Below are 24,508 nucleotides of genomic sequence, written 5' to 3'. Positions count from 1 at the left end.
GTAGTTAATCTTTTAAGATAGATCTGTACTCAGTTAAGTGAACTCGTTGGTATCAATTTGCTTTGAGCCCACCCAAATAATGCTGCATGTTGAATATTTTTTTGAAAGGTGAAAGTTAAAAGCTGAAATGTAGTTGAAAGTTCAACTACATTATGAAGTGGGATATTTGAATTTAGGTGCAGAAATAAGTCTGGACTTTGAATGGGAAAGAGAGACAATCATTTTTCTGGAGGAAACATTTTGGATAATGGTTTTCTATTGTCAGTGGTTTCTTGGACAAATAAATAATTGATTTTTTAATCATAAGGTAAATGCCCAATCCTTTTCACAGACCTAATGCAACTATGATCAGCAGGTTGACAAGAATGTACTTGAGTGGTTAGTATAGTTGAAAGCATGTGAAGCATTTTAGTTCTCTGGAACAGCTCTGGTGAAAGGAGCGACAATTCAGGCACACTGGGTTAATGAAATATTTATTAAAAATGACAATAGATCCAGGTGGGGCTGCACACTGGTGGTGGGAGAGGGGAGTTCCCATTACCTGTAAAGCGCTTTGAATGAAGTGTCCAGAAAAGCACTATATAAGTGTACACAATACTACTACTACTACTACTACTACTACTAATAATAATAATAATAATAATAATAATAATAATAATAATAATAATAATTATTATTATTATTATTATTATTATTATTATTATTATTATTATTATTATTATTATTATTATTATTATTATTATTATTATCAACAAAGGCATATGACACATATGGCCACCCAGAAATAAACACAGACAGTAACCAAGTATTCATATTCTAAATAGCACTTACGCAGACGTACACAGAGATGAGTTGAGTTGCCTTTTAAAGTAAAAAGAATACAGCCTGCAGTTACATATCTCTTTCTATAAACCCAGATGTCACACAATGAATGGAAACTAAAAGCCCTATATAAGTGCAAGGAATTATTATTATTATCTCCCTATGGTAAACCAGGAGAGGCTGTTTTTCAAGGAAGGATTCTTTATACAGGAAATCAGGGTTCCACAAAAAACACAGAGCAGAAGGCTGTCTTAAGAAGGCTCAAATACTCACTGTGTCTTCCACTCTGGTTCACCATCCTCTTATCTGGTGTCTTTCTGGACTGCTGAGTGACACTTAACCATTGACCCAGCACTTAATGAACTCAGGTAAACCGAGGTAAACTTTGTGATTGCTTTGATCACTGTATCTGGACCTCTACATCCCTTTGCTTTGAAGCTGAAAATGTTTACACAGGCCAGGTGTTACCCATTGAATCTAGATGCTTAGAGACTCTTCCTTAGTTACACACAGTATAGCTATAATACTATTGCTAAAGCTCAGTACACACAAGGGAATGTGTTTTCCGATGCGATACTTCATTTCTCTTTTTTTTTCCTTTTCTTTTTATTTCTTTCCCTTCTAATATCTTACGTAACCAGCTGGAGCAATGGTTCCCAACAGTAGTCCTGGAGGAACACTGTTTCTGCTGGCTTTCATTCCAGATGAGCTCTAAATCACCAGGGCTGATTGATCTTAATTGATCTGCTTGCTTTCTTAACTAACCTTTACTTATCTTGTTTCTTCAGTTAGTCCTGAGCATACAAAATACCTGCTTTCAAGAAATGTTTCCGAACAACTTTAGTATACAGAACTTTATTCAGCCTTGTGACTTAACAGCTCTTTCTATTTGATCAATTCATGATGAACAGACACAGCTGGGAATGCCACTACATCAGACATGCTCATGGATTGCATGGTACTGTATCAGGCACCCCCATCATGATAGTACTGACACTGCATCAGACACACCCATAATCAGCTTTTATTTTCCTTCTACAGATGTGCATCTGGTAACATTTCAGAGAGCACACTTGAATGCTAGCAGTTTTCCAGAAAATGAATGTAACCAGTTGGACCTCTGCAGAAGGAAAATAAAAGTTCCTTTTTTTATACAGCTTCCCGCTCACCATGGGCATGTCTGATGCAATGCTACTTACATTGCTGAGTCTCAAGGCAGAAACTGGTACAGAGTTGATGCCACTTACACATTCTAAAACATGTCCCTAAAAAGAATCAGAAATCAGTGAGTCTGTGATTAAGAACTTGGCTGGAACAGAAAAACAGAAAACGCAGTGCTCCTCCAGGATCAGGATTGGGAATTACTCATCTAGGCATGTTCTCACATGTCCGATCATTTCAGAGAAATTCCCCAATACTTAATTCTGACTAATATAATGGTGAAAGTATATAATAATGACTTTCTATACCAAAGAGCTATTCCATATACTGTAATCAATACATGTAGAACTAGATGGAAATTGATGTAGACTAATGACTCTCAGGGACTGATTTTTTTCAACTTTTAATGAATCCTCGATTTTAGAAATGAGTGATTTTTGTTTCCTGTTTCTGAACTTAAAATACAAAACCTCTGTTTGCAGGTAAAATAAAAGTCAATGGATGCTTGGCTGATTCGACCCTACACAGCGCTGATCTTCAGACTGAGATGAATTCCACCACATCAATGCACCCAGTTTCCTGCCACAGGAAATGTCAGTACTATTTAAGTTCCAAGACAGAGGCTCCAACATCTGTACAAGACTCAGGGCCACTGAGGATAGTGACATCGCCACCATTCAATATGATCAGTAACTGCAGTTAATCGCACTAAAAAAAATTAAAAGGAATTTGCTAGGTCTTGTGACTTTCAATAAAGGGGGTGGTCTTGCAAGCAAATTCCACCAGCATTTGTTTTGAATGCTTTATTCAAAACAATTACATCTCAAAGGTTCGTGATTTTAAGATTATGAAATGTACTTACGAAATGTTACAAAATCCGTTTTTGTCTTTCTTTTCCAGCCCAAGCCTAAATATGATATAATACGTACTAAACATGGCTCACAAAGAAGACCAGTTGAGCAAAAGAGAACCGGTTATTATGCGATGAGTTTTGTAGATGTCGGAGTAAAAGAATTACGTGGCCAGCCAATGATTGAATAAAATCATAGCCTTTCGTATTTGTTACCTTTGCAAATATCTGTTCAGTCCCACATACTTTGTTTTCCAAAAAAAGTTTTAAAAAACATTATCTTATGTAAACATCTCAAAAGCAGTTCAAATCAGCGTTTTCTAAAACCTTCCGGAAGAGCGTGGAGATATAAATCACACCGGCATATTCAGTCAACATTACATTTCTAACCTTTGCAATACAAAATCGTTCCCTACTTATTTAGCTGTGCTGCCCTTTTATGAAACCGGAGAACGACGATCCACGACCAAATATATATATATAGGTATATAACATATGATTACTTTTTTACTTGAATATTACAGTCTGTCCAGGAAATAAATGAGAACATGGTGGGCGTTCTTCCTGACCATTTGGATTTCATCTTGAAATGAAAAAGAAAACCGAAATGTAGATACGCGTCTGGAATTTACCTGTTTTATATGGGTTCGCTAGACTACATGACAGACTATATTAACACCCAATTTTATTATGTTTTTAAAAGGAAGGATTTTCATCTCTAACGCGAGATAGTGTTCAGAGTGTTCCATGAACAACATAGTTTCGCAGGGGTGAACCACACTGGGGACATACTTTTCCACCAAGTAAACTAATTTATAAAAAAACAAAATCCGAAATGCACAACCTAGTCTGCGTTATACCAAACACTTCAATTAGTTAGCGAAATATACATTGTTTAGGGATAAGGGATGGTAAAAATCAACAAGAGCACATCTAATTATTTGTCCCAGTCATCGTTGTCTTTCGTTATGTCTAGTTGCTTTCGATGTCTAATGTATACGTATAATGTAAAAACATTTTGATGGATAAAATACACACGCCCAAACATAATCTCTTCGGCTGCCATATAATAAATTTTACAACTAAACATATAATATTTGAAAATGTATTTACCGTTATGAGAAAAAAATAAGTCGAATTGACTAAGGCGACCATGTGGCGGACCGGGCAAGAAATGTTCTCAACATTTATTTCTCCTGAAGGCTGTTTTTGACCACTTTGCATCTGTTAATTCCAATTGAGCTCACGGCTTACAGGACACCTCCGTTTCGAGTACACGACAACCAAGAGAGAGTTTGAATTCGTCTGAATTAGATCAAGGGCGAAATTAAATATAATTAAAACACATATTTGTGTTTTTAAATATAATGGCCTAAAAACGTTGCGTTTCATAATGCGGACTGCGTTATTTGTCTCCACAACCTCGGATCTTAAGAACATTAGGTGATGGGTCCCTTGCTTGCGTTCAGTACCTTGGACAGCACACAGTGCAAAGGCACTTTTCCGTTATTTGACGGGAATTTATTTTTATATATCTAAGTTTATACCCAAATCACAATGTTTGTCGTGAGATAGCATTGCTTGTTTAGGTGTAAATGTTGAATAGTTCAGAGGAAAGACACATGTGTGCCTCCATTTAGCATACTGCAATACAAATTAATATTCACATTTGAGCATGATTTTCTAGCGAAGACCGTATTTGGCAGGTTATTTTCAATTTGAGAATTTTCGGTATACAAAGTAAATTATATTTAATCTGTTTGAAAAATATGCTTTAAAAATGTGGTTGTATTCTTTTGGTGTGTCGTGTATGTACACCGTTGCCAAGCGTTTGATTAAAATAGATGTAAGCATTAAATTATGGATTTGTTCAGAGTAATCACATTTAATTTATTCATTTATGAAATGTATCTGTTTTGATGTGGGTCACAAATTCGATGTTTTTGTGGATGGTTCATTATATTTTGTTTTGCAGCAGATCAGTCTCATTTCATCTCATATTCTGGAAGTGTGTTTTATTCCATTTTCATGAAATGAATTCGTAAACAACAAATATAAGCAACAGATAGAACTTTCTTATTGTACGTTTTCTATCTGGTTCAGACGAAAATTAGAAATTGTCGTGTCATGATGCATTTCCTGATATAAACGAGTCGAAAGTAGTTCTAAAAGCACTAAGGCCCATTTAAGTAATGTACAGGTTACGTACTTGTTCTATTCTTTTCGAACCCACTCCCCTACGTATTTAAAGCTATGTCTTACACCAGACTAACGAAATGCAAATGCGTATGTATGAAATTCTATTTCATATCCGCTTTGCGGTTTTTTTTTTCAGGGGAAATATCATATTGTTCTCTACTGTGTCATACTGCATGCAATTAAATGTTGACACATTTTTCTGTCAGTTTAAGTATAATTGACACTGTCCAGGCTTTTAGGCAGTTCTAGCGCGTTCAGCTACACGGGCTTTTTATAGCTGGCGGTGAGTGCGTTATTAAAATAAAACGTTGTTGTTGTTGTTGTTGTTGTTGTTGTTGTTGTTGTTGTTGTTGTTGTTGTTGTAAAATACTTTGAAATGTAGGTAACAAATGCATTGCGAATTCTTTGTCTTTGCTGCGTACTTGCACCTGCACAAAATAGACAAAATCACCACATACTGAGAGAAGTTATGAAATAGATGTTCCACTAGAGGTCACACTTGCATTTTTATCTGCGCAATAATACGTATTCTAACAGTGACACTTGTTTTCGAAAGGAAATACATTGAATTAGACCGTTACAAAATAATTGTTTCTGTTTTGCTTAACTTCTGCAAACTGACGTGAAACTCAAACCGTTTTCTTTATGATCTAGAAAGAAAGGAGAGCTCACAATTATTAAAAACAGTGGCAGAAAGATTAATCGGGCAGAGGTGTAATTTACAATTCATTTTCTGGGAAACGTTTTTTTATTACCACTTGTCAATTGAAATTAAGCAAATGAAATGTAAATATCCTAATACCGAAGACACAGTTTCAGAATAATTTGTGGTTTTGCCACAAAATGGTGAGAAGAGCAGATTCATGTTTTACCGGCTGTGTGGAATTACTAATCTTATCCAATGAAGGTTACAGTCAAAGAGAGGAAACTGTACATACCGTGAAAGCTTTGCACATTCTATAGATGCACTAAAAACAAGAAATAAAGAAGACAGTCACAACAAATCAAGACGGCGGTGCCAATCAGTGGTCCTGATGTTGTGCAGTAACTATCTGAAGATGGTGGCGTTAGGGTATTAGTAGAAACTGTGAGCAAGGAGAAGGGATCATTTAGACTAGCTGCCTGAAAGAAGCACCCCATCAAGAGTCAAAAAGTAACTCCTTAGAGTGCAATGGTGAAGAGAGTCAAAATTAGATTTTGGGGATGTCTGCAACATTCAGATGACAGTATACTGGACCTAATAAAAGGTACATTCCTAATAGAATGGAATATACATAAACGTGCAGTGAAATTTGAAGAAGGAGGTGAGGAGCGTTTTCTCATAGTTTAGGAAGCCAAAAACACACTTAAAACCTGTATCAGGCAGGCTGGCACCAAAAAGCAGGCTTTGTGAAGTCCTAACCCTTAGCCATCAACATCTGGTGTCTACCGGAACTTCCAGAAATTAATTAGGTGAAAAGGGAATGTTTATGAATAAAACAGAACAAATAAAATCCTGGATCAGCATTAGTAAACAACCGTGAGACATTCTCCTGGGGTTCTGACAGAAGATTGGATTACAGACTAAAAACACAGAAAGGGTACACAACACAGTATAGTGTGAAAAAATGCATCAAAATAAATTCAACTGAAGGCCTGTTTGTAGACGTCCTTATATTCTTCCTGTTTCACTTTGCAAACAATGTGGCTTGTTGGTTAAAGACCAGACCCACTAAATCCTCTTCAGTGTTAAATTTAAGGCATCTGGTGATTGTGACGACTACAACTATTAACACCACTCCTACTGCACCGTGTTGTAACTGGTATGGGTCATATCTCAAAATCGAAGCCTGACTGAGCCAGGTCAGTCCTGAGGTGGGAGACCTCTAAGGACAAACAGGTCCTTCTGTAAGTGGTGTCGCTGGACCAGTAAGCGGCACTGTTCATACGAGCAGCGGTGCTGCAGCGATTTGGACATTGGCCTCCTTGAATTCAAATGGTGAAGCGGTTTCATACTTTAGCTTCGTTTCATACTTTAGTTTTTTGAATGAAGCCGGTCTCGTCCTCCATGTGTAGCGCTATAATAATGGGATCTGTTCGCATGTAAAGTGCTATAAAAAGCTACGATTATTCTTAGTACTGGACGTAGAAGCTTAAAGGGTTCCATTTAAGCAATACCATGGTATTGTAACGTCATTATGATTGCATTGCGTTGATAAGTATTCCTTTTAAATAAATTAAGTCTATCGATGACCACAAGCGAGCTTAGTTTTAATCGAAGATCTATCCGACGATTATCTTCACAACCAGACGTTAATTACAGTTAGTCTTACAGACATAACGCAACGCTGTTTTGCCAATCCACCCCTCCGCCTTCATAAAAATACTATTTATCTTTCAGCAGTCATCTGTCTGAAATTGTATGAGAGGTTCATCGTACAGAAAACACTGCACATAATATTTTTGTCCGCGCTGACCCTTTCGAAAAAAGTTGCAATATTTATCGTGAAATACTTTAAATAAATTTTATATTTAGCATATCGTAATTCTCCCGGAATAGCATGTTTACAACATTCACTTGGAAAAAAAATCAAAATCAAAAACTCAATTTTGGTCTTTTTTTACCATCATCACCGTATGGTTCAAAGCTGGTTGGTGTTTTCTTATATCGATGTATGAGGCATACATAAACACGTCTGACGGACTCCATAATAGATCAAGATACGATTATTAAAAGGACAAAATACATTTTTTTTCATCGAACATTTTTTCGCCTAAACATTTGGAATTGTAACGTCTGTGTCATAGACAATAAAACCGACCCACGTTTACAAGAACAATGCGTCCAATACGTAAGATTTCAGTGTTTGAACTGTTTGCCTTTATTGATAAAGCTGACATTCTATTGATCACATGCTTCGTTGAATTTGGCTAGATATCGTTGAAATTGTAATGCGCTTGTGAGATGCAGTTAGCTTCTGCATCACAAAAGTGCAGAGCTGCTTTTTATCTTTTACAAGTCTATTTTAAAGACCTTTAAAAAACGTAGTTAATAAATCTTATTTTAAGACATTGGGCACGCAATTTCAATGTTTCGGCAAACAAAACTACAGTTCTTGCAGTTTTTCTTAAATGTATCCTGCTTGTAAAGCAGACTTTCACACACACACACCTGTTTTGTTTAATTGAGTCACGTCGGTGCTGGTTACGAGATGGAAATCGATCAATTACACTCAGAATAAGACATTGGTGCGATTTATAATATGCCAAAAGCGTTAATTGTAGTAATTCTAGCGGTACGGGAAATCATTTAACATAGTATTACGTCGGTTAAAAATGAAAAAAACGAAAGAAATAGGATATATCCATTTGACCTCTCAAAATAAAATACTAAATGAGACGGGATTTATTGCATGACGTTATTTCTTTTAAAGATCGTATTTAGTCAATATTGAGTTGTACATGAAAAACATTAATTAGGGATTAAAACGTACATCTAGACTCGCGTTTTATACGTTCGCAAAACATTTTTTTCGTACCAAAATCCAGAGTTCATTTAAAAATTTAAAGAAATGCAACGAATTGCAATAACAAGAAATAAATTACGAAATATCTTTGAAATATTTAACATTTTGAGTCATCGATTATTCAGTAAATAGAAGTAGGTTTCGTGGTGGCTGTCTTTTTACAGGTAAGATGGGTCACACCATCCCTCTTTTTCCCAATACAAATGGGCTTTCGAGCAGTTTATTTTTATAACTGGGGTGACAAGGTGGGGCAGGGTTGACATGTTCTCCCCATGTTTGCACGGGTTTCCTCCCACAGTCCAAAAACATAATGATAGTTTAATTGGCTTCTGTGGAAACTGGCCCCGGTGTGTGTGTGTGTGGCCTGCGATGGACTGGTGTCCTGTCCAGGGTGTGTCCCGCCAGGCGCTCAACGCTCGCCGGAAGCGCTCCAGCTCCCCCGCGACCCTGGATTGGATGATACGGTTAGAAAGTAAATGAACGAGTTATTATCGGTGTTGTTAATATTAAAGTCGTACGAAATGTTCAATAAAAACTCTACTTCCCCCTGTACGTACTGTGTGTTTGTTTTCTGGGACATGAAATGTTATTCAAACGCATTTGCTGTCTCTGCACCCAGGATTGACTGGCGTTTTCTCTTTTCAAACGCCGGAACTCTGCGTTTCCTGCTTGGGCTCATCTGCCTACTCAAAACACATCTGCCCTCATAGCCTATGATTTTGAAAGTGTCACTTGGTACATAAAAATCACGATCAATCAAAATTGGTGTAGGTCAGCTGGCTCTGGGACTTCTTGTTTCCAAGGAGTAATTTAATATTACTTCTTCAATATTACTCTTTTCCAATAAAAAATGAAAGGAAAATAAAAAAAAATTGAAACACACCTTTGGTTCCATACATGCTCCCAGAAAGTTATGCAACTGGAAGTTAGAATAAAGACTACTGCCTTTTCGGTGGGCTCTCATTATCTATGTTGAAGCCTTGGATGAACAGATTGAAACAGTGCAGAACAGGAACGCCCGATACCCGCTCGCTCTGTAGAGTTGAACGAACCCCCGTTTATTTCACTCAACGATGAAGTGGTGGAACAAAATCACATTCCGTCGCCGAGCAAAACAAAGCACCTACTGGGCAGAAATGAATAGCCAAACAGCTCGCCGGTCCTACTTAGTTAAAGAGGAGAGTTAATTGTCAAAAAAAAAAACGGCTGCTACTTTTTCCCACAATTTACGAAGGCCGTATTGTGAACAAGCCTTATACTAGGAGACGGTTTCCAAACAGATACTCCTTTGTACTTTCACATCCGTTGGCAAGGTGCGGAATCCATACACAAATTAAACAGCCCCAAAGCTTTTGGCTTGGTCTGCTGAAAAGTGTTCTTGGCTGGCGTTCTGTACTATGACATTGGTCCCTTAATCCGCCAATATATGATGCTTGGTATAGACGAGCAGGTCGGATTTTTTCCAACTCTTAAGAATGATGTTAGGTTAAAACGAAGCCCAAGGAGCCCTGGTTGATTTGGCATAACACTGGTAAGTACAGGGGCTGAAACTTTAATTTGGCAATTTAGATAAGGTCTAGGCTACTGCTTTACAAAGAGTAATTTAGATTTGTCCAAATTTAGACATGTATATTCGTCCAATGACTGGTCATGTTTTAATTTGGAATGATTTTGAGTTGTATATCATATACTTAAAAGTATATATACATATCTCCTTACGGCAAATATTCTGTATTCCAACACAAATACAATACAACATTGCAGCATCTCTAACGATGGGGTAAACAATATCCCGAGGTGTGTTTTTGTGCGTGTCAGGGCGCGCACACACCTTGTGTATTCAATTTCCTTTTAAGTAGTGCTATCAGTTTCGGATTTTATTTTTTAGGGTAAACCGGATTTTTCACTGCACTGCGACACAAACATGGCTTCGATTCTATCGAATATATCGAATAGGAGTTTGAAAACAAACCGCCATAACAAGAGTGTCTGTTCTATACTAACTGCAAATATCCGAACAGGTGAAGTCATAGTGTTGATCCATTATTATGGAAATAATGAGCAGTAGCATATTCCTTTTGGCCTTGTATCTTAGCTAATGAGCAGATTTTAACGGAAAGGTGAGTGACGTTATGTTACACTTAAATTAATGTCCAATCTGGCTTCTCAGTCTAATAAAAAACAATGCTCATGACTGACTTATCTATCGCCCGAAAGACAGACAGATGATGCTTGATACCGAGTGAAAAGATCCTGTGACGTACAGTTGACTTGCTAACACTAAGGAATCCAGTAATGACAGAAAAAGACAAGATTTAACTCTATATTTAAGACACACAGATGGATAGATGTACTGACTGGCTTAGGATTTAGCTATGGTCGTCTCTGAATTAAACGAATAGGTCAAAACTGTATGTGCAGAAGAAAACGTAAAAGTCTGTCCGATAATGCTTGATATCAAGATACATTGGCAATGCAAAAATGATAATACACATTATACAGAATTACCCGATATAGTGCCATTCAGAGACATTGCTTTATAATTAAGTGGTAAATAACATTTTTAATAAAAAAAACATGCCGCTACAAATGTTGATAACACGGTAAATTCTAATTATATTGCTACTAGTAGCTGTGATTGATAGTTAAGAGAATGGGCATATAACGCGCTTATTTATACCGACAGTTTAAACTGAAATCAAATTTTCTGCAGCTCAATATATATATATTTAGGTATAAGTCAGATACTTTACAAATTCTTTATCCTTCCCGTATATTCAAAAGATTTACTCATAGCCAAAAATAAAAAAGAATGGCTCCTTATATTTTTAATTGGTTTGGAAAAGTAGAATGAATTAACGTTCACCTAACAGGTTAAAATAAGTTGTGTTTTCTTAGACTTTGTTCATTGAATTGTTACAAACATATTTTATTGCAACCAATTTCAGTCATCTTCAACTCCATTCTTTTGCCTCTCGTGAACAGAAAACGTGTGCATTTTTGAAGAAAATGTTGAATGAGAAAATGTCGCATCATTTTCTGACAGATGGTTTCTGTAGTAATGTTGCTTAGCCAGCAGGTGTCGCCATAACTCAGTCAGTCATTAATGGCTGGTTTCCTTTGCAACCACACGGAGGAAGGGCATAAACATTCTGTATGACTCACAGTACAATTTATAAATTAATTTAAATAAAAAGTACATTTTAAGAAGAAAATAGGTTAAATCCCATTGTATTTTAACGCAAAGCCAAAAATGTGAATGTATTAGCTAAACCTACGCTAGTTTGTCTCTTCGAGAACACAGATTTCATATACTCTAATTTAATTTATTGGGTAACACTTAATTTTCTACTATTTTATGTTCAAATATAGCGTTTTTTACGACAGTTCTTTCTTGCCAATTTTCACACTAATTGACACTTCACATCCATAATGTGTAACTGAATAGAAACATTGTACGCGAACAGAAACATTGTATATTACAGTATACTGTACAGTTAAAATTAAGAACCGTAAAATTATCTATGTATTATAACGTTTTTAATTCAGGGAAAACTCGACTATATCTTTTACGACTCTTAACGTGACCAAGAATACATACACAAATACATAAATTAGTAATTACAATGTCTGCTCAAGAAAATTTGTATCATTGTGAAGTTCATATAGGAAGGAAAACGGTCTTACCCTGTAGATGACCATTGTACACTACGAAGATATAATATTGCACATTATCTTTTTGTTTTTTATCTAACAAGTCAAATTGTATACTAAGGGAGGCCGGTTCCTTAACATTTCAGAAGTACATTTAATCTATCCGATTTATTAAGAGCACATTAACATCTCCAAGTCTTTATCTGGATGTAGTCTACTGTGCTTTTCTGTAGCTCGATATATAAAGCCGTTATATTAAGCATTAACTATTAAACAATGTAAATTCGTGAATGCATTATTTCAGATACGTCATATATGTGCATTTCCCATTAATATATAACTATATATACTGATTGGGTATTTTAAATAAAATGCACACGATAATCTTTTGCAGTTTAAACCGTAAAGAATTTCGTGAACTGGTTATTTGTCAACAGCCTAGTTAAGCTATGCTAAAGGCTTAAACTTTTTCGTATGTTTTCACAAGATGATTTTGTAATTAAAGTGGATTATACTGAGCTTTTCGAATTTAATTTATGTAGGTAAAATTTTCGATGGTTTGTACAAGAATCTGTTGTTGGAGCTGGACCCAAGCTTAGGAAAACGGGAGATACAGTAAAGCCTGAAAGGTGCACTGAAAATACGTCACAGTGTCAGAGCATTGTTACCAAAATCGTGAGAAATAGATATTGCCCAAGAGCTCATTAAGGGCGATAATCTTAAGGTGAAAGTCCAAAACAAAAAGAAAGAGAAAAGGACTCGTGTCGCATGAGGGGAAACCCTTCACGGAAATAACTCAAACACATTTTACATTTGACCACAAATATATTAATTTAACCTCCAACTATTTTCCTACAGCAGGGTAATGTCATCTTTTGAATCCAAATTTTAATTCTCCAGTCTCAGATGGGAGAATGAAAGCGCAGAGCAAGCGGTCTAGAGAATTAAAAGATGGGTCTTTTCAGCCAACCGTGAAACACGGGGGGAGTCACTGCGAGGAGCTGGCGTCTTCAGGTGTTGGTTAATGTCCTGACAGACGGCATCTCCTCTGATACTCTGTGGAAGACGCGAACCCGGGAAAGACAGCTTTCCACTTACAGGCAACAAACTTTCAGTACGGTCAGTTGCCTTTACCGCAAATTCTAAATGCCTTTATAGGCTGGCTGGGAGGGCACGAAAGTGCACTACGCGAAACTTTTTTTTTTCTCCGACAGTCACATTGAGCATGTTTAGATTCTTACACCGTGATGAGCTGTTAATACAATTTTAAAAAAGATTACTTTTTGGAGAAGGAAAAGGCGTGAAGCACTCAGCCTGACGAGCTTTATTCGGAATCGGGGTTGGTGCAGGATTAAAAAATGCGAGCCTTATAGTAACACCTCAAATAATTCCCTTTTTTATACATACTGTGTGCTTTAGTCCCACGACTAAGTGTACTAGCACCATTTAGACGAACTGCTCTACATTATAGATGGGGGGGATAATGTCATTTAATTGACAAAATTCCACGACTTGACAGGCCTGTGTTCGTAACGCTATTAACATTTCTTCAATGTTACAGTTCCTTAAGTTTTTATGTTTTGCTAAACACTTTTAGTTTTTTTTCGCATGTTACAGAAAATAGTTACTGAATAATTACTGTGAACATTGCATACTTACACAGGCACGCATGCATGCCATGCTTTCTAATGCTCGGTTTCTAATAATAAGGCTAATATAATATTTAATGGAATTATAATATATACGTTCACTCATTGAGCCTGACGTTAAGTAGTGCATACCCTACCAGGTTAACATTCCCTATTTTCTTTGTTTTTAAGAACCGAGAATTGCACTATTATTGTATGTTCAACACAGCAATTGTAGAACTATTCTAAAGATGTCCGGAATACGAAACAAATGTACATTACTTCCACTCACAAGGAGTTTCCCTACCCAACAACGCACAGGAAAACGCAATTTCCGAATCTTACTCAATAAAATACACCTTATCGAGTCATATTACTGAATCTACAAACGCTTTAATGTGGCATCCGTTCTCCAAAAATATGAAATTAACAGCCCGCCTTTCTGCCTCGTGTAAAGCAGGGCTTCTCTTGAGTGTCCCGAAATAATAAGCGATAACGAACATATTTAGAATATGCTGAATTTACGTGGTCACAAACATTTTTTAAAAAACCTCGACATTACGCAATGTACCGCAGTTGGGTTTTTTTTTAAAAAAAAACACCGTTTACTTGTGCAGCCACTACACTCCTCATTATTCGGGTGACGGATGCTGCTATTTTGATTTGCAGTGAATATGCATCAATATGGTAATCTTGTGTCTGTCTTGTGGCACAGTGAGATCCAATCCACGTGTGACAGAACTCCTAGTCACCAAGATATAAGGGGGGAATATTTTATATTAGGTGAGTTAATTTTAAATATACATTTTTTGTTGAAAATGTCTAAGTTTTATGTGTGTCCATATAATATACTATATTACGTCTACGTTTACATTCCTGTGTATATGTGAACGATTTAAGAGGTGTTTGGCACGACAAACAAATTATAAGTCAATGACATCGTCTGTTTTCTGGCTAAAAAAATCTTTACGTGTGGCCGTCTGGCCACTTTTATTGGGTGACATATCATAGAAGCACTTTAGTACAAGGTTCACAAAACGAGAAGGCAGAGGTACCGCTGGGAACCACCACAGAGCGATTTAGATGGGTTACTGCAACCGGGCATTTGAATATTTGCTATGCATAATCTGTTAAAGATACTTTCATGGCAGACTTTTCGAGAGGATTGCTTTATTGGCTTAAAAAATATATATATAGAAGCAGGTAAGTCAATACACTGACTAATTTACTATAAGGGAACTATTGGGGTTACACATATCAAAATTAGGACATAAACACATGAAATGGCTTAATAAGAGTTTTAATGAGCTTACATGTACTTTCCCATTACAAAGGGATTAGGTCACATTACTGCGGTGGGCAAACTCTATGTGTATATGATCATAAATAATGACTAGCCTGCTCACATAAAACACCAGCAATACGAAATCTGTGGTAAATTGTTTTGTGCCGGTATCGATTCTCGTAATGAAATATAATTGCTTAATGCACTTTTTGCTCTGCTGGTACTTTTTACTTTATGTTCGTAGAGGGAAAAAATATCTTGACCACCGCATCGCTATTTGTGCTATTAGGGCTACAAAACGCGGACTGGGATTTTAAATAGCGCTTTATATTGCAACACATTACAATTTTAAGTTACAGGAATAAAGTAATTTCGCTCTAAAAAGGTTGATTTCATTTGCCTCTTTGTTGCTGTTGATCTGTGATGCCTTTGTTTGAATGATTTTGAAACCACTACTTTAAAACGCAGCCAGAGCATTTGTAAACGACATTATTTGCATTAGTTCAACATTTTACATAACCTCTTAAAGAAAAAAAACGTTATTTTAAAATTAATTTTTATTTCGCCTAATCTGTATGGAAAGTTGCACGTCCGGTCCTAACCGTGAATAACATTTTCTTTCAAGAAACGCTTAAGAAAACCCAAACATCCAGTAAATAAATAAATGCAAATATACCTTTTACATATGCATCAATATTAAAAATAATACACTCGCAGGAACCAACAGCGTCGGTGCTATAAGAATGGCGCGGCGGACGTCTCATTATGCACAGCAGACTTGCATCTTCAGTGCATCTTCACTATCCCGCTTTCTGAGGACGCGCAACACACAACCGGAGCTTCAAAAAACAAACATACGGCTTTTTAAAACGTCGAAAAAATAAATCTGGGGGGAAAATTAGTCCGTCTGCTGGAAGAGAGACTATGCAAGCAGGATTTGCATATTTTGATGCACTAATTTTCCTTGATGTATTTAAATATGGCTGTTGCGCGTAGCAGATATGCTAGACTACGTCATTGGACGTGACCTCGCTGTTAAACCCAAACGTGAGTCTGAGCGAGTCAGAAGGATACGCCTGCAGTGATAACTGAATGTCGCTTCCGAGCTAGTCCGGCTTTTGAAAGATAATGCTGTGCTTCAGAGTATCGGGAGAAAGTTTTGAAATAATTCCAGTTCATGGTGTTGGCGACACTGACCACAAAGCAACAGAACAAAAAAAAAAATAGACGAGGAAGATCATATAGAAATATTTGGAACATTATAGCCTATGGGTGAACCCCACATGCATTCATAAAAATCTGACATTTTAATTTTAAAATTAAGTTAGATAAAATTACGTCTTAAAAGCACAAAATTGTTTCTTGCTGTGTGCTTAAGCAAAACCTTTTACAAAGGCCTACGGTGGAAGATATTTAGCTTTTTAATAGTAAATTAAGCAAAAATCAACTAAACAAAATAAATCAATGCTAAGATATGAGTGACACTGTCTTCTTCCAGTGAACACAAACCAAAAGTATAATAAACTCTACCTAAAATAGTATTTCTGACAGGTTTTTTTCGAATGCGTAGCGAAAACATAATCGACGACGAAAACTGGGTTTTACCGGTTCAAAGCAACACAAATGAAAACAGAAGGTCTGAAAAAAATTAAATAATGGATTATTATAAACTGTTGTAACTGTGCTGTTGGTTGCAATGAAATAGAACCGATTTGATTAAAAAATGACTATCATTGCTGAGCGGCGAATGTTGTTAGCAGTCTCAAAAATATATCGCAAGATAGCGCCGTGCAAACTTCTTCCAAGTGAAGACGTGCCAATCATTTCATTAAAAACGTTTTTAAGTGGGAGATTAATCCGTTACCAGTGTCTGAATTTAAGGCACGGGGGATTTTTCTCACTTTTCAAGTGTAACTCTCGTCGTCTTCAGTGTCGGAGTAACACTGACTTCTGAATAAAGAAAATGAATCCAAAATAAGAGTATGGCAATAATACTCATTGCGATAAAAGCTGAGACGGTCTGGTAATACCGCTCCTAAAACACATACTGTAGGACCCGGCGTGCAGCTGAGTGTATCGTCACTGTGCTGTAAAGAAATTTGAATTTGTTCCGTTTGTCACAGTAGGTTTAAAAAAGGCTCGAAGCAAATTCATTACTCCTATCAGCCCGTAACCTGTTCTGGGAAGGACGAAAAGTCCATGGCAATAGATGAACAATAGGTCTACAGTTCATATGCAACAAAAGAATTGGGGAACTTGTTTGAATTTCAGAGCACGTCCTCATTCTCAAGGAGGGATGGACTAGACCTCGGCCAACGCCAAAAACTTAGTCTTCCACCACAGCCCTTCACTTTACCATTTGGGTGTATAGAAGACAAATACGTTATGGGAAAGTTTTTTTTTTGTCATGTGGATGGAATATTGCCTCTGCTTAACTCAGAGCAGCCGAAGCAAGTCTAATGAGCTGGGTATCGGCGGCAACTTTAAAATGAGTTGGTGACGAGTATGGCTGGATTCAGGGGAAGTACTGAGTGTCCAAAAGGTTTCTCTGGATGATTTCCGACGTGAGGACTGCTGAAAGAGCCTGCTGTACACTGCTTAAAACATCCTTTCATGTTTGTAAGTAAATGTTTTAATTATTCGTAGTTAAATATATACTATATATAATATTTTATGATATCTATATGGAATCTACATTTGTCCACAAACTCTGATCTACTCTAAAACCTCCTGGTGCCCACTGTTGCAGTTGCTAAAAAGTAGGAAACTTGAGTGAATTTGTGTAATTGTGTAAAACTGTGCATCGGAGTGGTTCACGCCTCGAGACAGCGTTTCCGAACTTGAAGACCCTTCTCTAACCTGGCGGGATTGTAATGGAAGTGGGTGTGAGGCAGCATAAAGAATTAAGTTGCAGCGATAATTACTGTGCTGTTAATTATCTTGCTGTGATGGGCTTTTCTGTGGGCTACCCGTTTTGCGCACAATGAATAATTTTGTGCTAGTGGGCAGTTGCTGGAACTCCACTGTTGTCTAAAATACGCCCCAGATGATCGCAGAAAATACGAAATAAACAGTGGCTACACTAAATGCATGCCAGTATGTAACAATTGTTTGTGATATCTTGCAAATCATGCCGATAAGATTAAACCAGAATGTATAATCTCCCAGTTTTCCATTTGAGCACTTTAAAAGTGCTTACCACCGAAATACACCTTTTGCATCATGCAATGGGGTTTTTATTTTATGAAAACTTTGGGATGATCTATGTAAGACAGCGTGTTTCCGTGTATAAACACAGAAGAGGGTCTTAGCAATTATAATACACCCAGAAATAATAGCCTAAGAACCGTATAGCAAAGGTCATTCCGGAGACTAATGCGATTTAAGTCATGTCCACTTCGACCAGCAAAGCTCGTCTCAAGCCCACGGTCACTGGCACTTCAAGTCGCCCTGTCGACCAGGAAGCGAACTCCAAGGGACCAAGTTACTGCCGCCAGGACGAGCAAACAAAATCTCTTTAGCGAGTGGTTGAGTTTATTCGGGGGTCTAACTTCCAGGAGAATATGAAACGGAGCTGGAATATGACTCAAACTCGTCTTTCTATTTCCTGAGTCGTTTCTTAATAAAATAGAGTGACTTCATGCTGGTCTCCGTAACCGAGACAAAATGTACCGCTTTGTGATGGCACTGGGTATAGAGCTAACAAGCATCGAGGCTAATGTCACACCGGCCGTGGGTGCAGTTTAAAGTTAAAAAATATGTGAACTATCTGTAACGACCCTGTACATACCTGTAACTCCATGAATGTGTGCTGATGTATGAGCTTGTGTTCATATCTCTATATACACACTCGTACACAAACGTTAATGCTGTATGCGTGTGACATCGGAATTGTTTTGAGGTGGTTTCGACATACAGTACAAACATTTCGCGCTGTATTTTGCTCAAAATACATACCCTTTTCCCCTTATGCCCATATTTATTTGTAATGCCTCTTGCATTAGTTTCCAGACTCGTTTCTCCATAGGAGAAAGCATAAATGTATCACCCGGTGCGCCAGATTGTAATTTTGTTTTCATTTCTCCTGCCGAGGGACAGCGATGCCCAAATAAAGCTCCAAATTAGAACCAGTTATGCAAAGATTTGCTCTGTCCTACTTCAGTGACGTCACGAAACTGCGATTGAATGGGGTAGCTAATTGCTCCACTCAGCGATTAAATAGTGAGACCGCGTGTCTGGGAGAAATCGGATATAAACATGTAACATTCCCCGAGAAACCATCACCTATAGTCTCTGTTCTATTACAGAAATCACACACACGCACAATAAAACACAATACTCATTTTGCTTTTTGAAAGAGTCTTTATTTTTGTCATTTCGTACATATACACGGGTCTGTCGTTCGTACCTGAACAATACTGAAATATAGCCAATAGGGTATTATGTAAAAATTGAGAATACGCAGTAATTATTGCGAGAAATTCAGGAAGTCTTATACGACTATTTCGTATTCGTATTGCATATTGGTGGTATTTCTTGTGCCACAATAACGTAGAAACAAACTTCATAGAGTATATTCATACTTCATAGTTTTACTCGTTCTCCTAGATGATAAAAACAATAATCTCAAATTAGCTAATAGGCGGACTGTATATGACAGATTCCTCGTCTAACGAGAAGAGTAAACTGTAATAGTTACATAATCATCTTTTTTTTCCTGTCTCAAATAAAGGAGAATCGTTTCCGTAAAGTACTGTTGGTTACGAAATTCGTAATCTTAATGCCACATGAAAGCTGGATAACCATTAAGTGTAGGTGGGCAGACTTAGGGGGCTACAGGTACAGACTGGAAATTGACATTTGCGATCCACGGTGTTTTTATAGATATTTCGATTTTTTTTATTTGGATATGTAATGTTTCAGAGTCTGATCTCCAGAAAAGATGGGAGTATAATTCATCGACAACTCTTCAGTCTTCAGTGTGGGCGATGGGATTACATATCGAATGTGACTCATTTGACTGGTGTCATTGTGCCTTTGTCTTTTTATGACTTTTGTACGTTTTAACAAGTAAAATTTCAGTTACAAGAGACGTGAGGACAAAAAAACTACACAAATCTTAATGGTCAAAGGGACCATATATTTGTCCTTGGGCACATATCATACGTGTGAGATGTAAAAAAAAACCTGTCAGGTTGTGAATTTGTAACATGGCTAACGAACAGGAAACACATAATTGTCAGTTTGGTAGCTGCTACTTTCTTAGCCTTTAATTATGATTACTTTTAAAGCTTTCTAGTGCGAGTGAAAGGCAGCCGACTGTATATGACAGTTAATAATTGCTGTTCCAGTCATCTTTGGCACGTTAAGTCTTTAGGTGACGTTATCCTAAAAGATTTTCTTTTCTTTTGAGACAAAGCCAGTCACTGACGGAAATTATTCAGAGCTAGAAAAAAAATATAACTCTCCGTACTGTAATCTTTTTTTTTAACAAAACGGTGTAGGCCTTAACGGCCGAGACCACAGTGAGTTTACATCTAAAACATTTGAAGTTTGAAATCCTACTCGGCTTTAGCTGCACAGTCAATTGTATTGATGTGCCAACGATATTCAGTGAATGTTGTTGACGCTGTATTCGTCTGAACCGGACTAGATCTAGATGTTTGATCACAGATTTTCATCCCGATTTAAATTCGGTGTGAAACAGGCCTTTTTTATACAATTCTATCCCCGAGTGTTTATCTTCAAAATAGAGGCTATATATAATACGGTATTTTTAATATTGATGTTATACTAGAAGGTCTAATGTTCTATATTATACGAATCCAAATTATTTACATTTGTCCCGTCTTGACCGCTTATACAGTTGCCACTGCCCTCCTCAAACACAATTCATTTATTGCCCATTCATTCCGTACGAAATAGCCTTGTTTGTGGCATTACTTTGTAGAAACGAGACTGCCTGACTGTAGTAGGATCAGAAGGTTAGAAACGCCCGCTTGCAGCACATCAAAATGAGGATTCGCGTAGGCTTCACGCTGATTTCTGATGGCGTGGCTGTGGTGCGGTTATGCCACGGGCGTGGGATCGTTAGGAAATAAGAAAAAAAAAACAAAGTTCTGGGGAGAATGCTATATATATTTTTTTATTAATACCCACTACACCTTTAAAGAGGCCCCTCCACCATAACCAGGCGAGTGCGCGCGCACGCACACGCTCCCCGTGTATCCTGTGTGACAGGTGGGGATAGTCTGACGGTCCCGGTGTGTTTTTATGTGCAAGACTTGTGCTCTAGCTATGGTGATCATTTCTCTGGTGATATGCGACAGTGTCACAAACCTTGCCATTTTCAGAGCTTTGAAATGTGTGCATGCACGCGTTGCAACACACACACACACGTATATACTGTATATATAGGTATCTGTGAGTCTTTTTGCAGACCGCAGACAGACAGGGCTGCGTGTGTAAGCGTTGATGAAATTCAATATGACGCCCGGTGTGGTGCAGTTACCATCGTAACAAATTCTGTATGAACTTTTTTTTTTATTCCTTTCCATTGTCAATGGAAAACTACTCGCAACATGCTCACTGGTTTTGAAACACCCGCAACAGAGTGCAGTTCAGATCCCTTCCATGTTTGTTCATTCCCAAGTCTGCAGGTCTTAAAATAGATGCACTGGGATGTATTGACTTAAAGAGCTTGGACTTTTGTTCATTAAACGATATTAAAAATCCAGTTCTGATTATCTGGTTTGAGATAATAACTGTCTTTCAGTATGGCGTTCTTCATTATTTACATGATGGTATGATGAGTCTTTTTAGTTATCAGTTCTCTACCCTAGACACTTATGATGACAGAAATTGATTATTTTTTAATTACATGGTCACGTATTATTTGTGGGTTATTTTTAAATACAAACGGAAACCCTCGCTTTTGCGTCTTTTAATGTGATCCGTACACATTTTGAATCCGAAACAATAGATCACTGAAGAAATGTGTTTTTTTCTTATGTGTGTTACTGGAACACGGTATTTACTTAGTTTTGTTAAATGAGCTTTCTTGCTGTGTTTAAATAGAGCAGCGAATATATAAAGGTGTGCTCAGCATAATGGAATGCACTGTGCTCTTACCACAAAATGGTGCATGACGAGAATTTTATAGAGAGTAAGTATTGAAATCGTACAGGAAGAATGAAACCTACCTGAAATCAAACGTTAGCCTGATGAATGCAGAACGCATTCTGGAACAGAGCATCTGAAAAAACAGTTTACAGGGGGATGCTACGATGCGAGTACCTGTAAATCACTGTAGACGCTCGGTATGACTGTAATGTGAGCTATGAAGCCATCAAAACACGACACCCGTGCAAATTGTCAATGTAATTATACCTCGACTCACTGCGTTACTCAGACCCGATTTCCAGTAGCAGAAACCAGGCCCTGTCTGGTGAAGCAACCAAGTGCGCCTCGCCTCTCAGCAGAGACCGCTACAAGAGAAATTCAGACAGCTCCGGATCGCTTTCATCTGTCCTCAGAGAGTATTTCTCCCCGAGTCTGGATATTAGAGCGATCTTCATTAGCAGCAGCAAGGAGTGCTTTCAGCCCCGCGGAGCATTTTTTTTCCCCTTCTTCCCTGGGTCTCTAGACTGTTTGCAGGGGGGAAAGGAGGCAGGAATTATTCCCGAGCTCTTGTTGATGACGCGGGCAGATTGCCGATCACTCATGCATCTAAATAAACGTGTACTTGAGAATTTCTCATGACATCATCATTACCTTATAGTCCCGCGGTCCGAGACCTTTGACCTCGTCCGGTTGGTCCAGATTTTGGCAATGCAGGCTCCCCCCTCCCTCCTTTCCCTCCCCCCTCCCTCAATGATGGCCCTTTTCTCCTTCTTTCAGACCGTTGGCAGCGGCAAGCGAGCAGGACAGCATCTTCCGTCTCCTCAGCTCTCGGCTCTGTGAGACCCAGGCTCTCTCTCTCTCTCTCCCTCCCTTAAAAACACACGCTCGTTACGTGCAATGAAGCTGCCACCATTTGGCAAAATAAATAAATATGTAGATTATCTCCTGTGCATAATCAGAAGCGATCGCGGCGTGTTTCTTGAATCGTCTTGACACTTTCTTCTGGAACCGGGATTTTCTTTTTCATGTGCAGTTGGCTGGCGACGTGGGATATTGCTCATACCACAACGTCTTCGCCGAAGAAAAGGAGCCTTTGTGAGAATGGAGCAATTTACAATGCAAATGGAGGCCTGGGCGAGGATGGAGGCACCTCACTCTTTTCCAATTGCTCAGTTCAACTCCGCGATAATGGCTTGTTTAACGTGACCACAAACATCTGGATCTGGCTTATGGCTTGTGACACAAAAACAACATTCGGAAGGGAAAAAAAAAAGTTGGGGATAAACTTTGAAGGACAGCGGTTTCTAGGAAAGGTGTGACGAGCTTCGGGGAAGTATGATTTTCGTGTGTTTGGGGGCGCAACAACTTAGGAAGATAAAAAAAAAAGCTGCGTGATGTTTGCGTGGTGAAACTGGACAACAGAAGCCCATTGCGGCAAACAGTGGGAGAACTTTTGGGTGAAATGCCGTTAAAGGAAGGGAAGTGGGTTGTTATCTTTGGTTATCTAGCTGTATGAGTGTGTTGGTCTTCATAAAGCTAGATAACCGAAAGTAAAAACTGCTTCCAGGATCGTCGTGGACGCTTGGAGGATGTAAAGTAAGGGGAGCAGGAAAGTACGTGCAGATTGGATATACAAACAGGAGAACACCTGGCTGTGATCGAGGTCTCAAATGGCACCCTCTTCAAATGGTAAAAAAAAGGCAGAACTTGCGCCATTTTCTGGGACAATTAGAAGACAGTTTTTTTTTTCTTTTCTTTTATACTTTAAGGATGTGTCATTCAGGATTTATTATTGCATACGCCAGAACGATTCGAGACACCTACTGCGTTAGAATTAAAAATACTTACCGGTAGTCTTTAATTTTCCGCCCAGTGTTACTCATGAAGGTAGGCCAAAACGCTCAAGCCATAATGAAACACTTCTGCTTATGATGTAACACCACTCGACGAACAGTTGTAATAGATACACTGGGGGAAAAGTCTTATCGAAACAGACCTATATATGTACCGTACTGTGTATGCCTACACATAGATTGAATATCTAAAATACCGTATATAGATGTAATGTGTTTTAAACCACACGTCGTTCCAAAACTTTAGCTCTCACATATATGTCAAGATATTTGAATAGAGAACTCAAAGTTGCTGTGCAAAAAAAAACGATTAAAAATATCCAGGCTACCCGTCCCCACTCAAAATTCACGAACAGATGCTTCCTTCTTCCAGGAGGGTTTCCTTGAGGAACCCACTGAACCAGAGACACTTGATGGAGACGAGTTCC

General features: G+C 38.0%; 1 long non-coding RNA gene across 7 annotated transcripts in view; it reads left to right on the top strand.

Moving 5' to 3' along the window:
- Positions 1-9,960: 9,960 nt before the first annotated feature.
- The window catches only part of LOC107079045 (uncharacterized), a 73,568-nt gene continuing 59,020 nt past the window's right edge, over positions 9,961-24,508 (top strand). Inside the window, exons 1-3 of one of the 7 annotated variants that reach the window (XR_001480032.2) lie at positions 13,297-13,311; positions 14,536-14,603; positions 17,377-17,724. This is a non-coding gene — a long non-coding RNA (uncharacterized lncRNA). Of the gene's footprint in view, positions 10,070-13,296; positions 13,312-14,474; positions 14,604-14,834; positions 15,024-16,190; positions 17,725-24,508 lie in introns of those variants that run through there. The other 6 variants (XR_001480034.2, XR_001480033.2, XR_001480031.2 and 3 more) reach the window with 6 other exon arrangements.

This window comes from Lepisosteus oculatus, chromosome 3 (genome assembly GCF_040954835.1).
Source record: "Lepisosteus oculatus isolate fLepOcu1 chromosome 3, fLepOcu1.hap2, whole genome shotgun sequence".
Classification (NCBI taxonomy): domain Eukaryota; kingdom Metazoa; phylum Chordata; class Actinopteri; order Semionotiformes; family Lepisosteidae; genus Lepisosteus; species Lepisosteus oculatus.
This window is presented reverse-complemented; position numbering and strand designations above follow the sequence as displayed.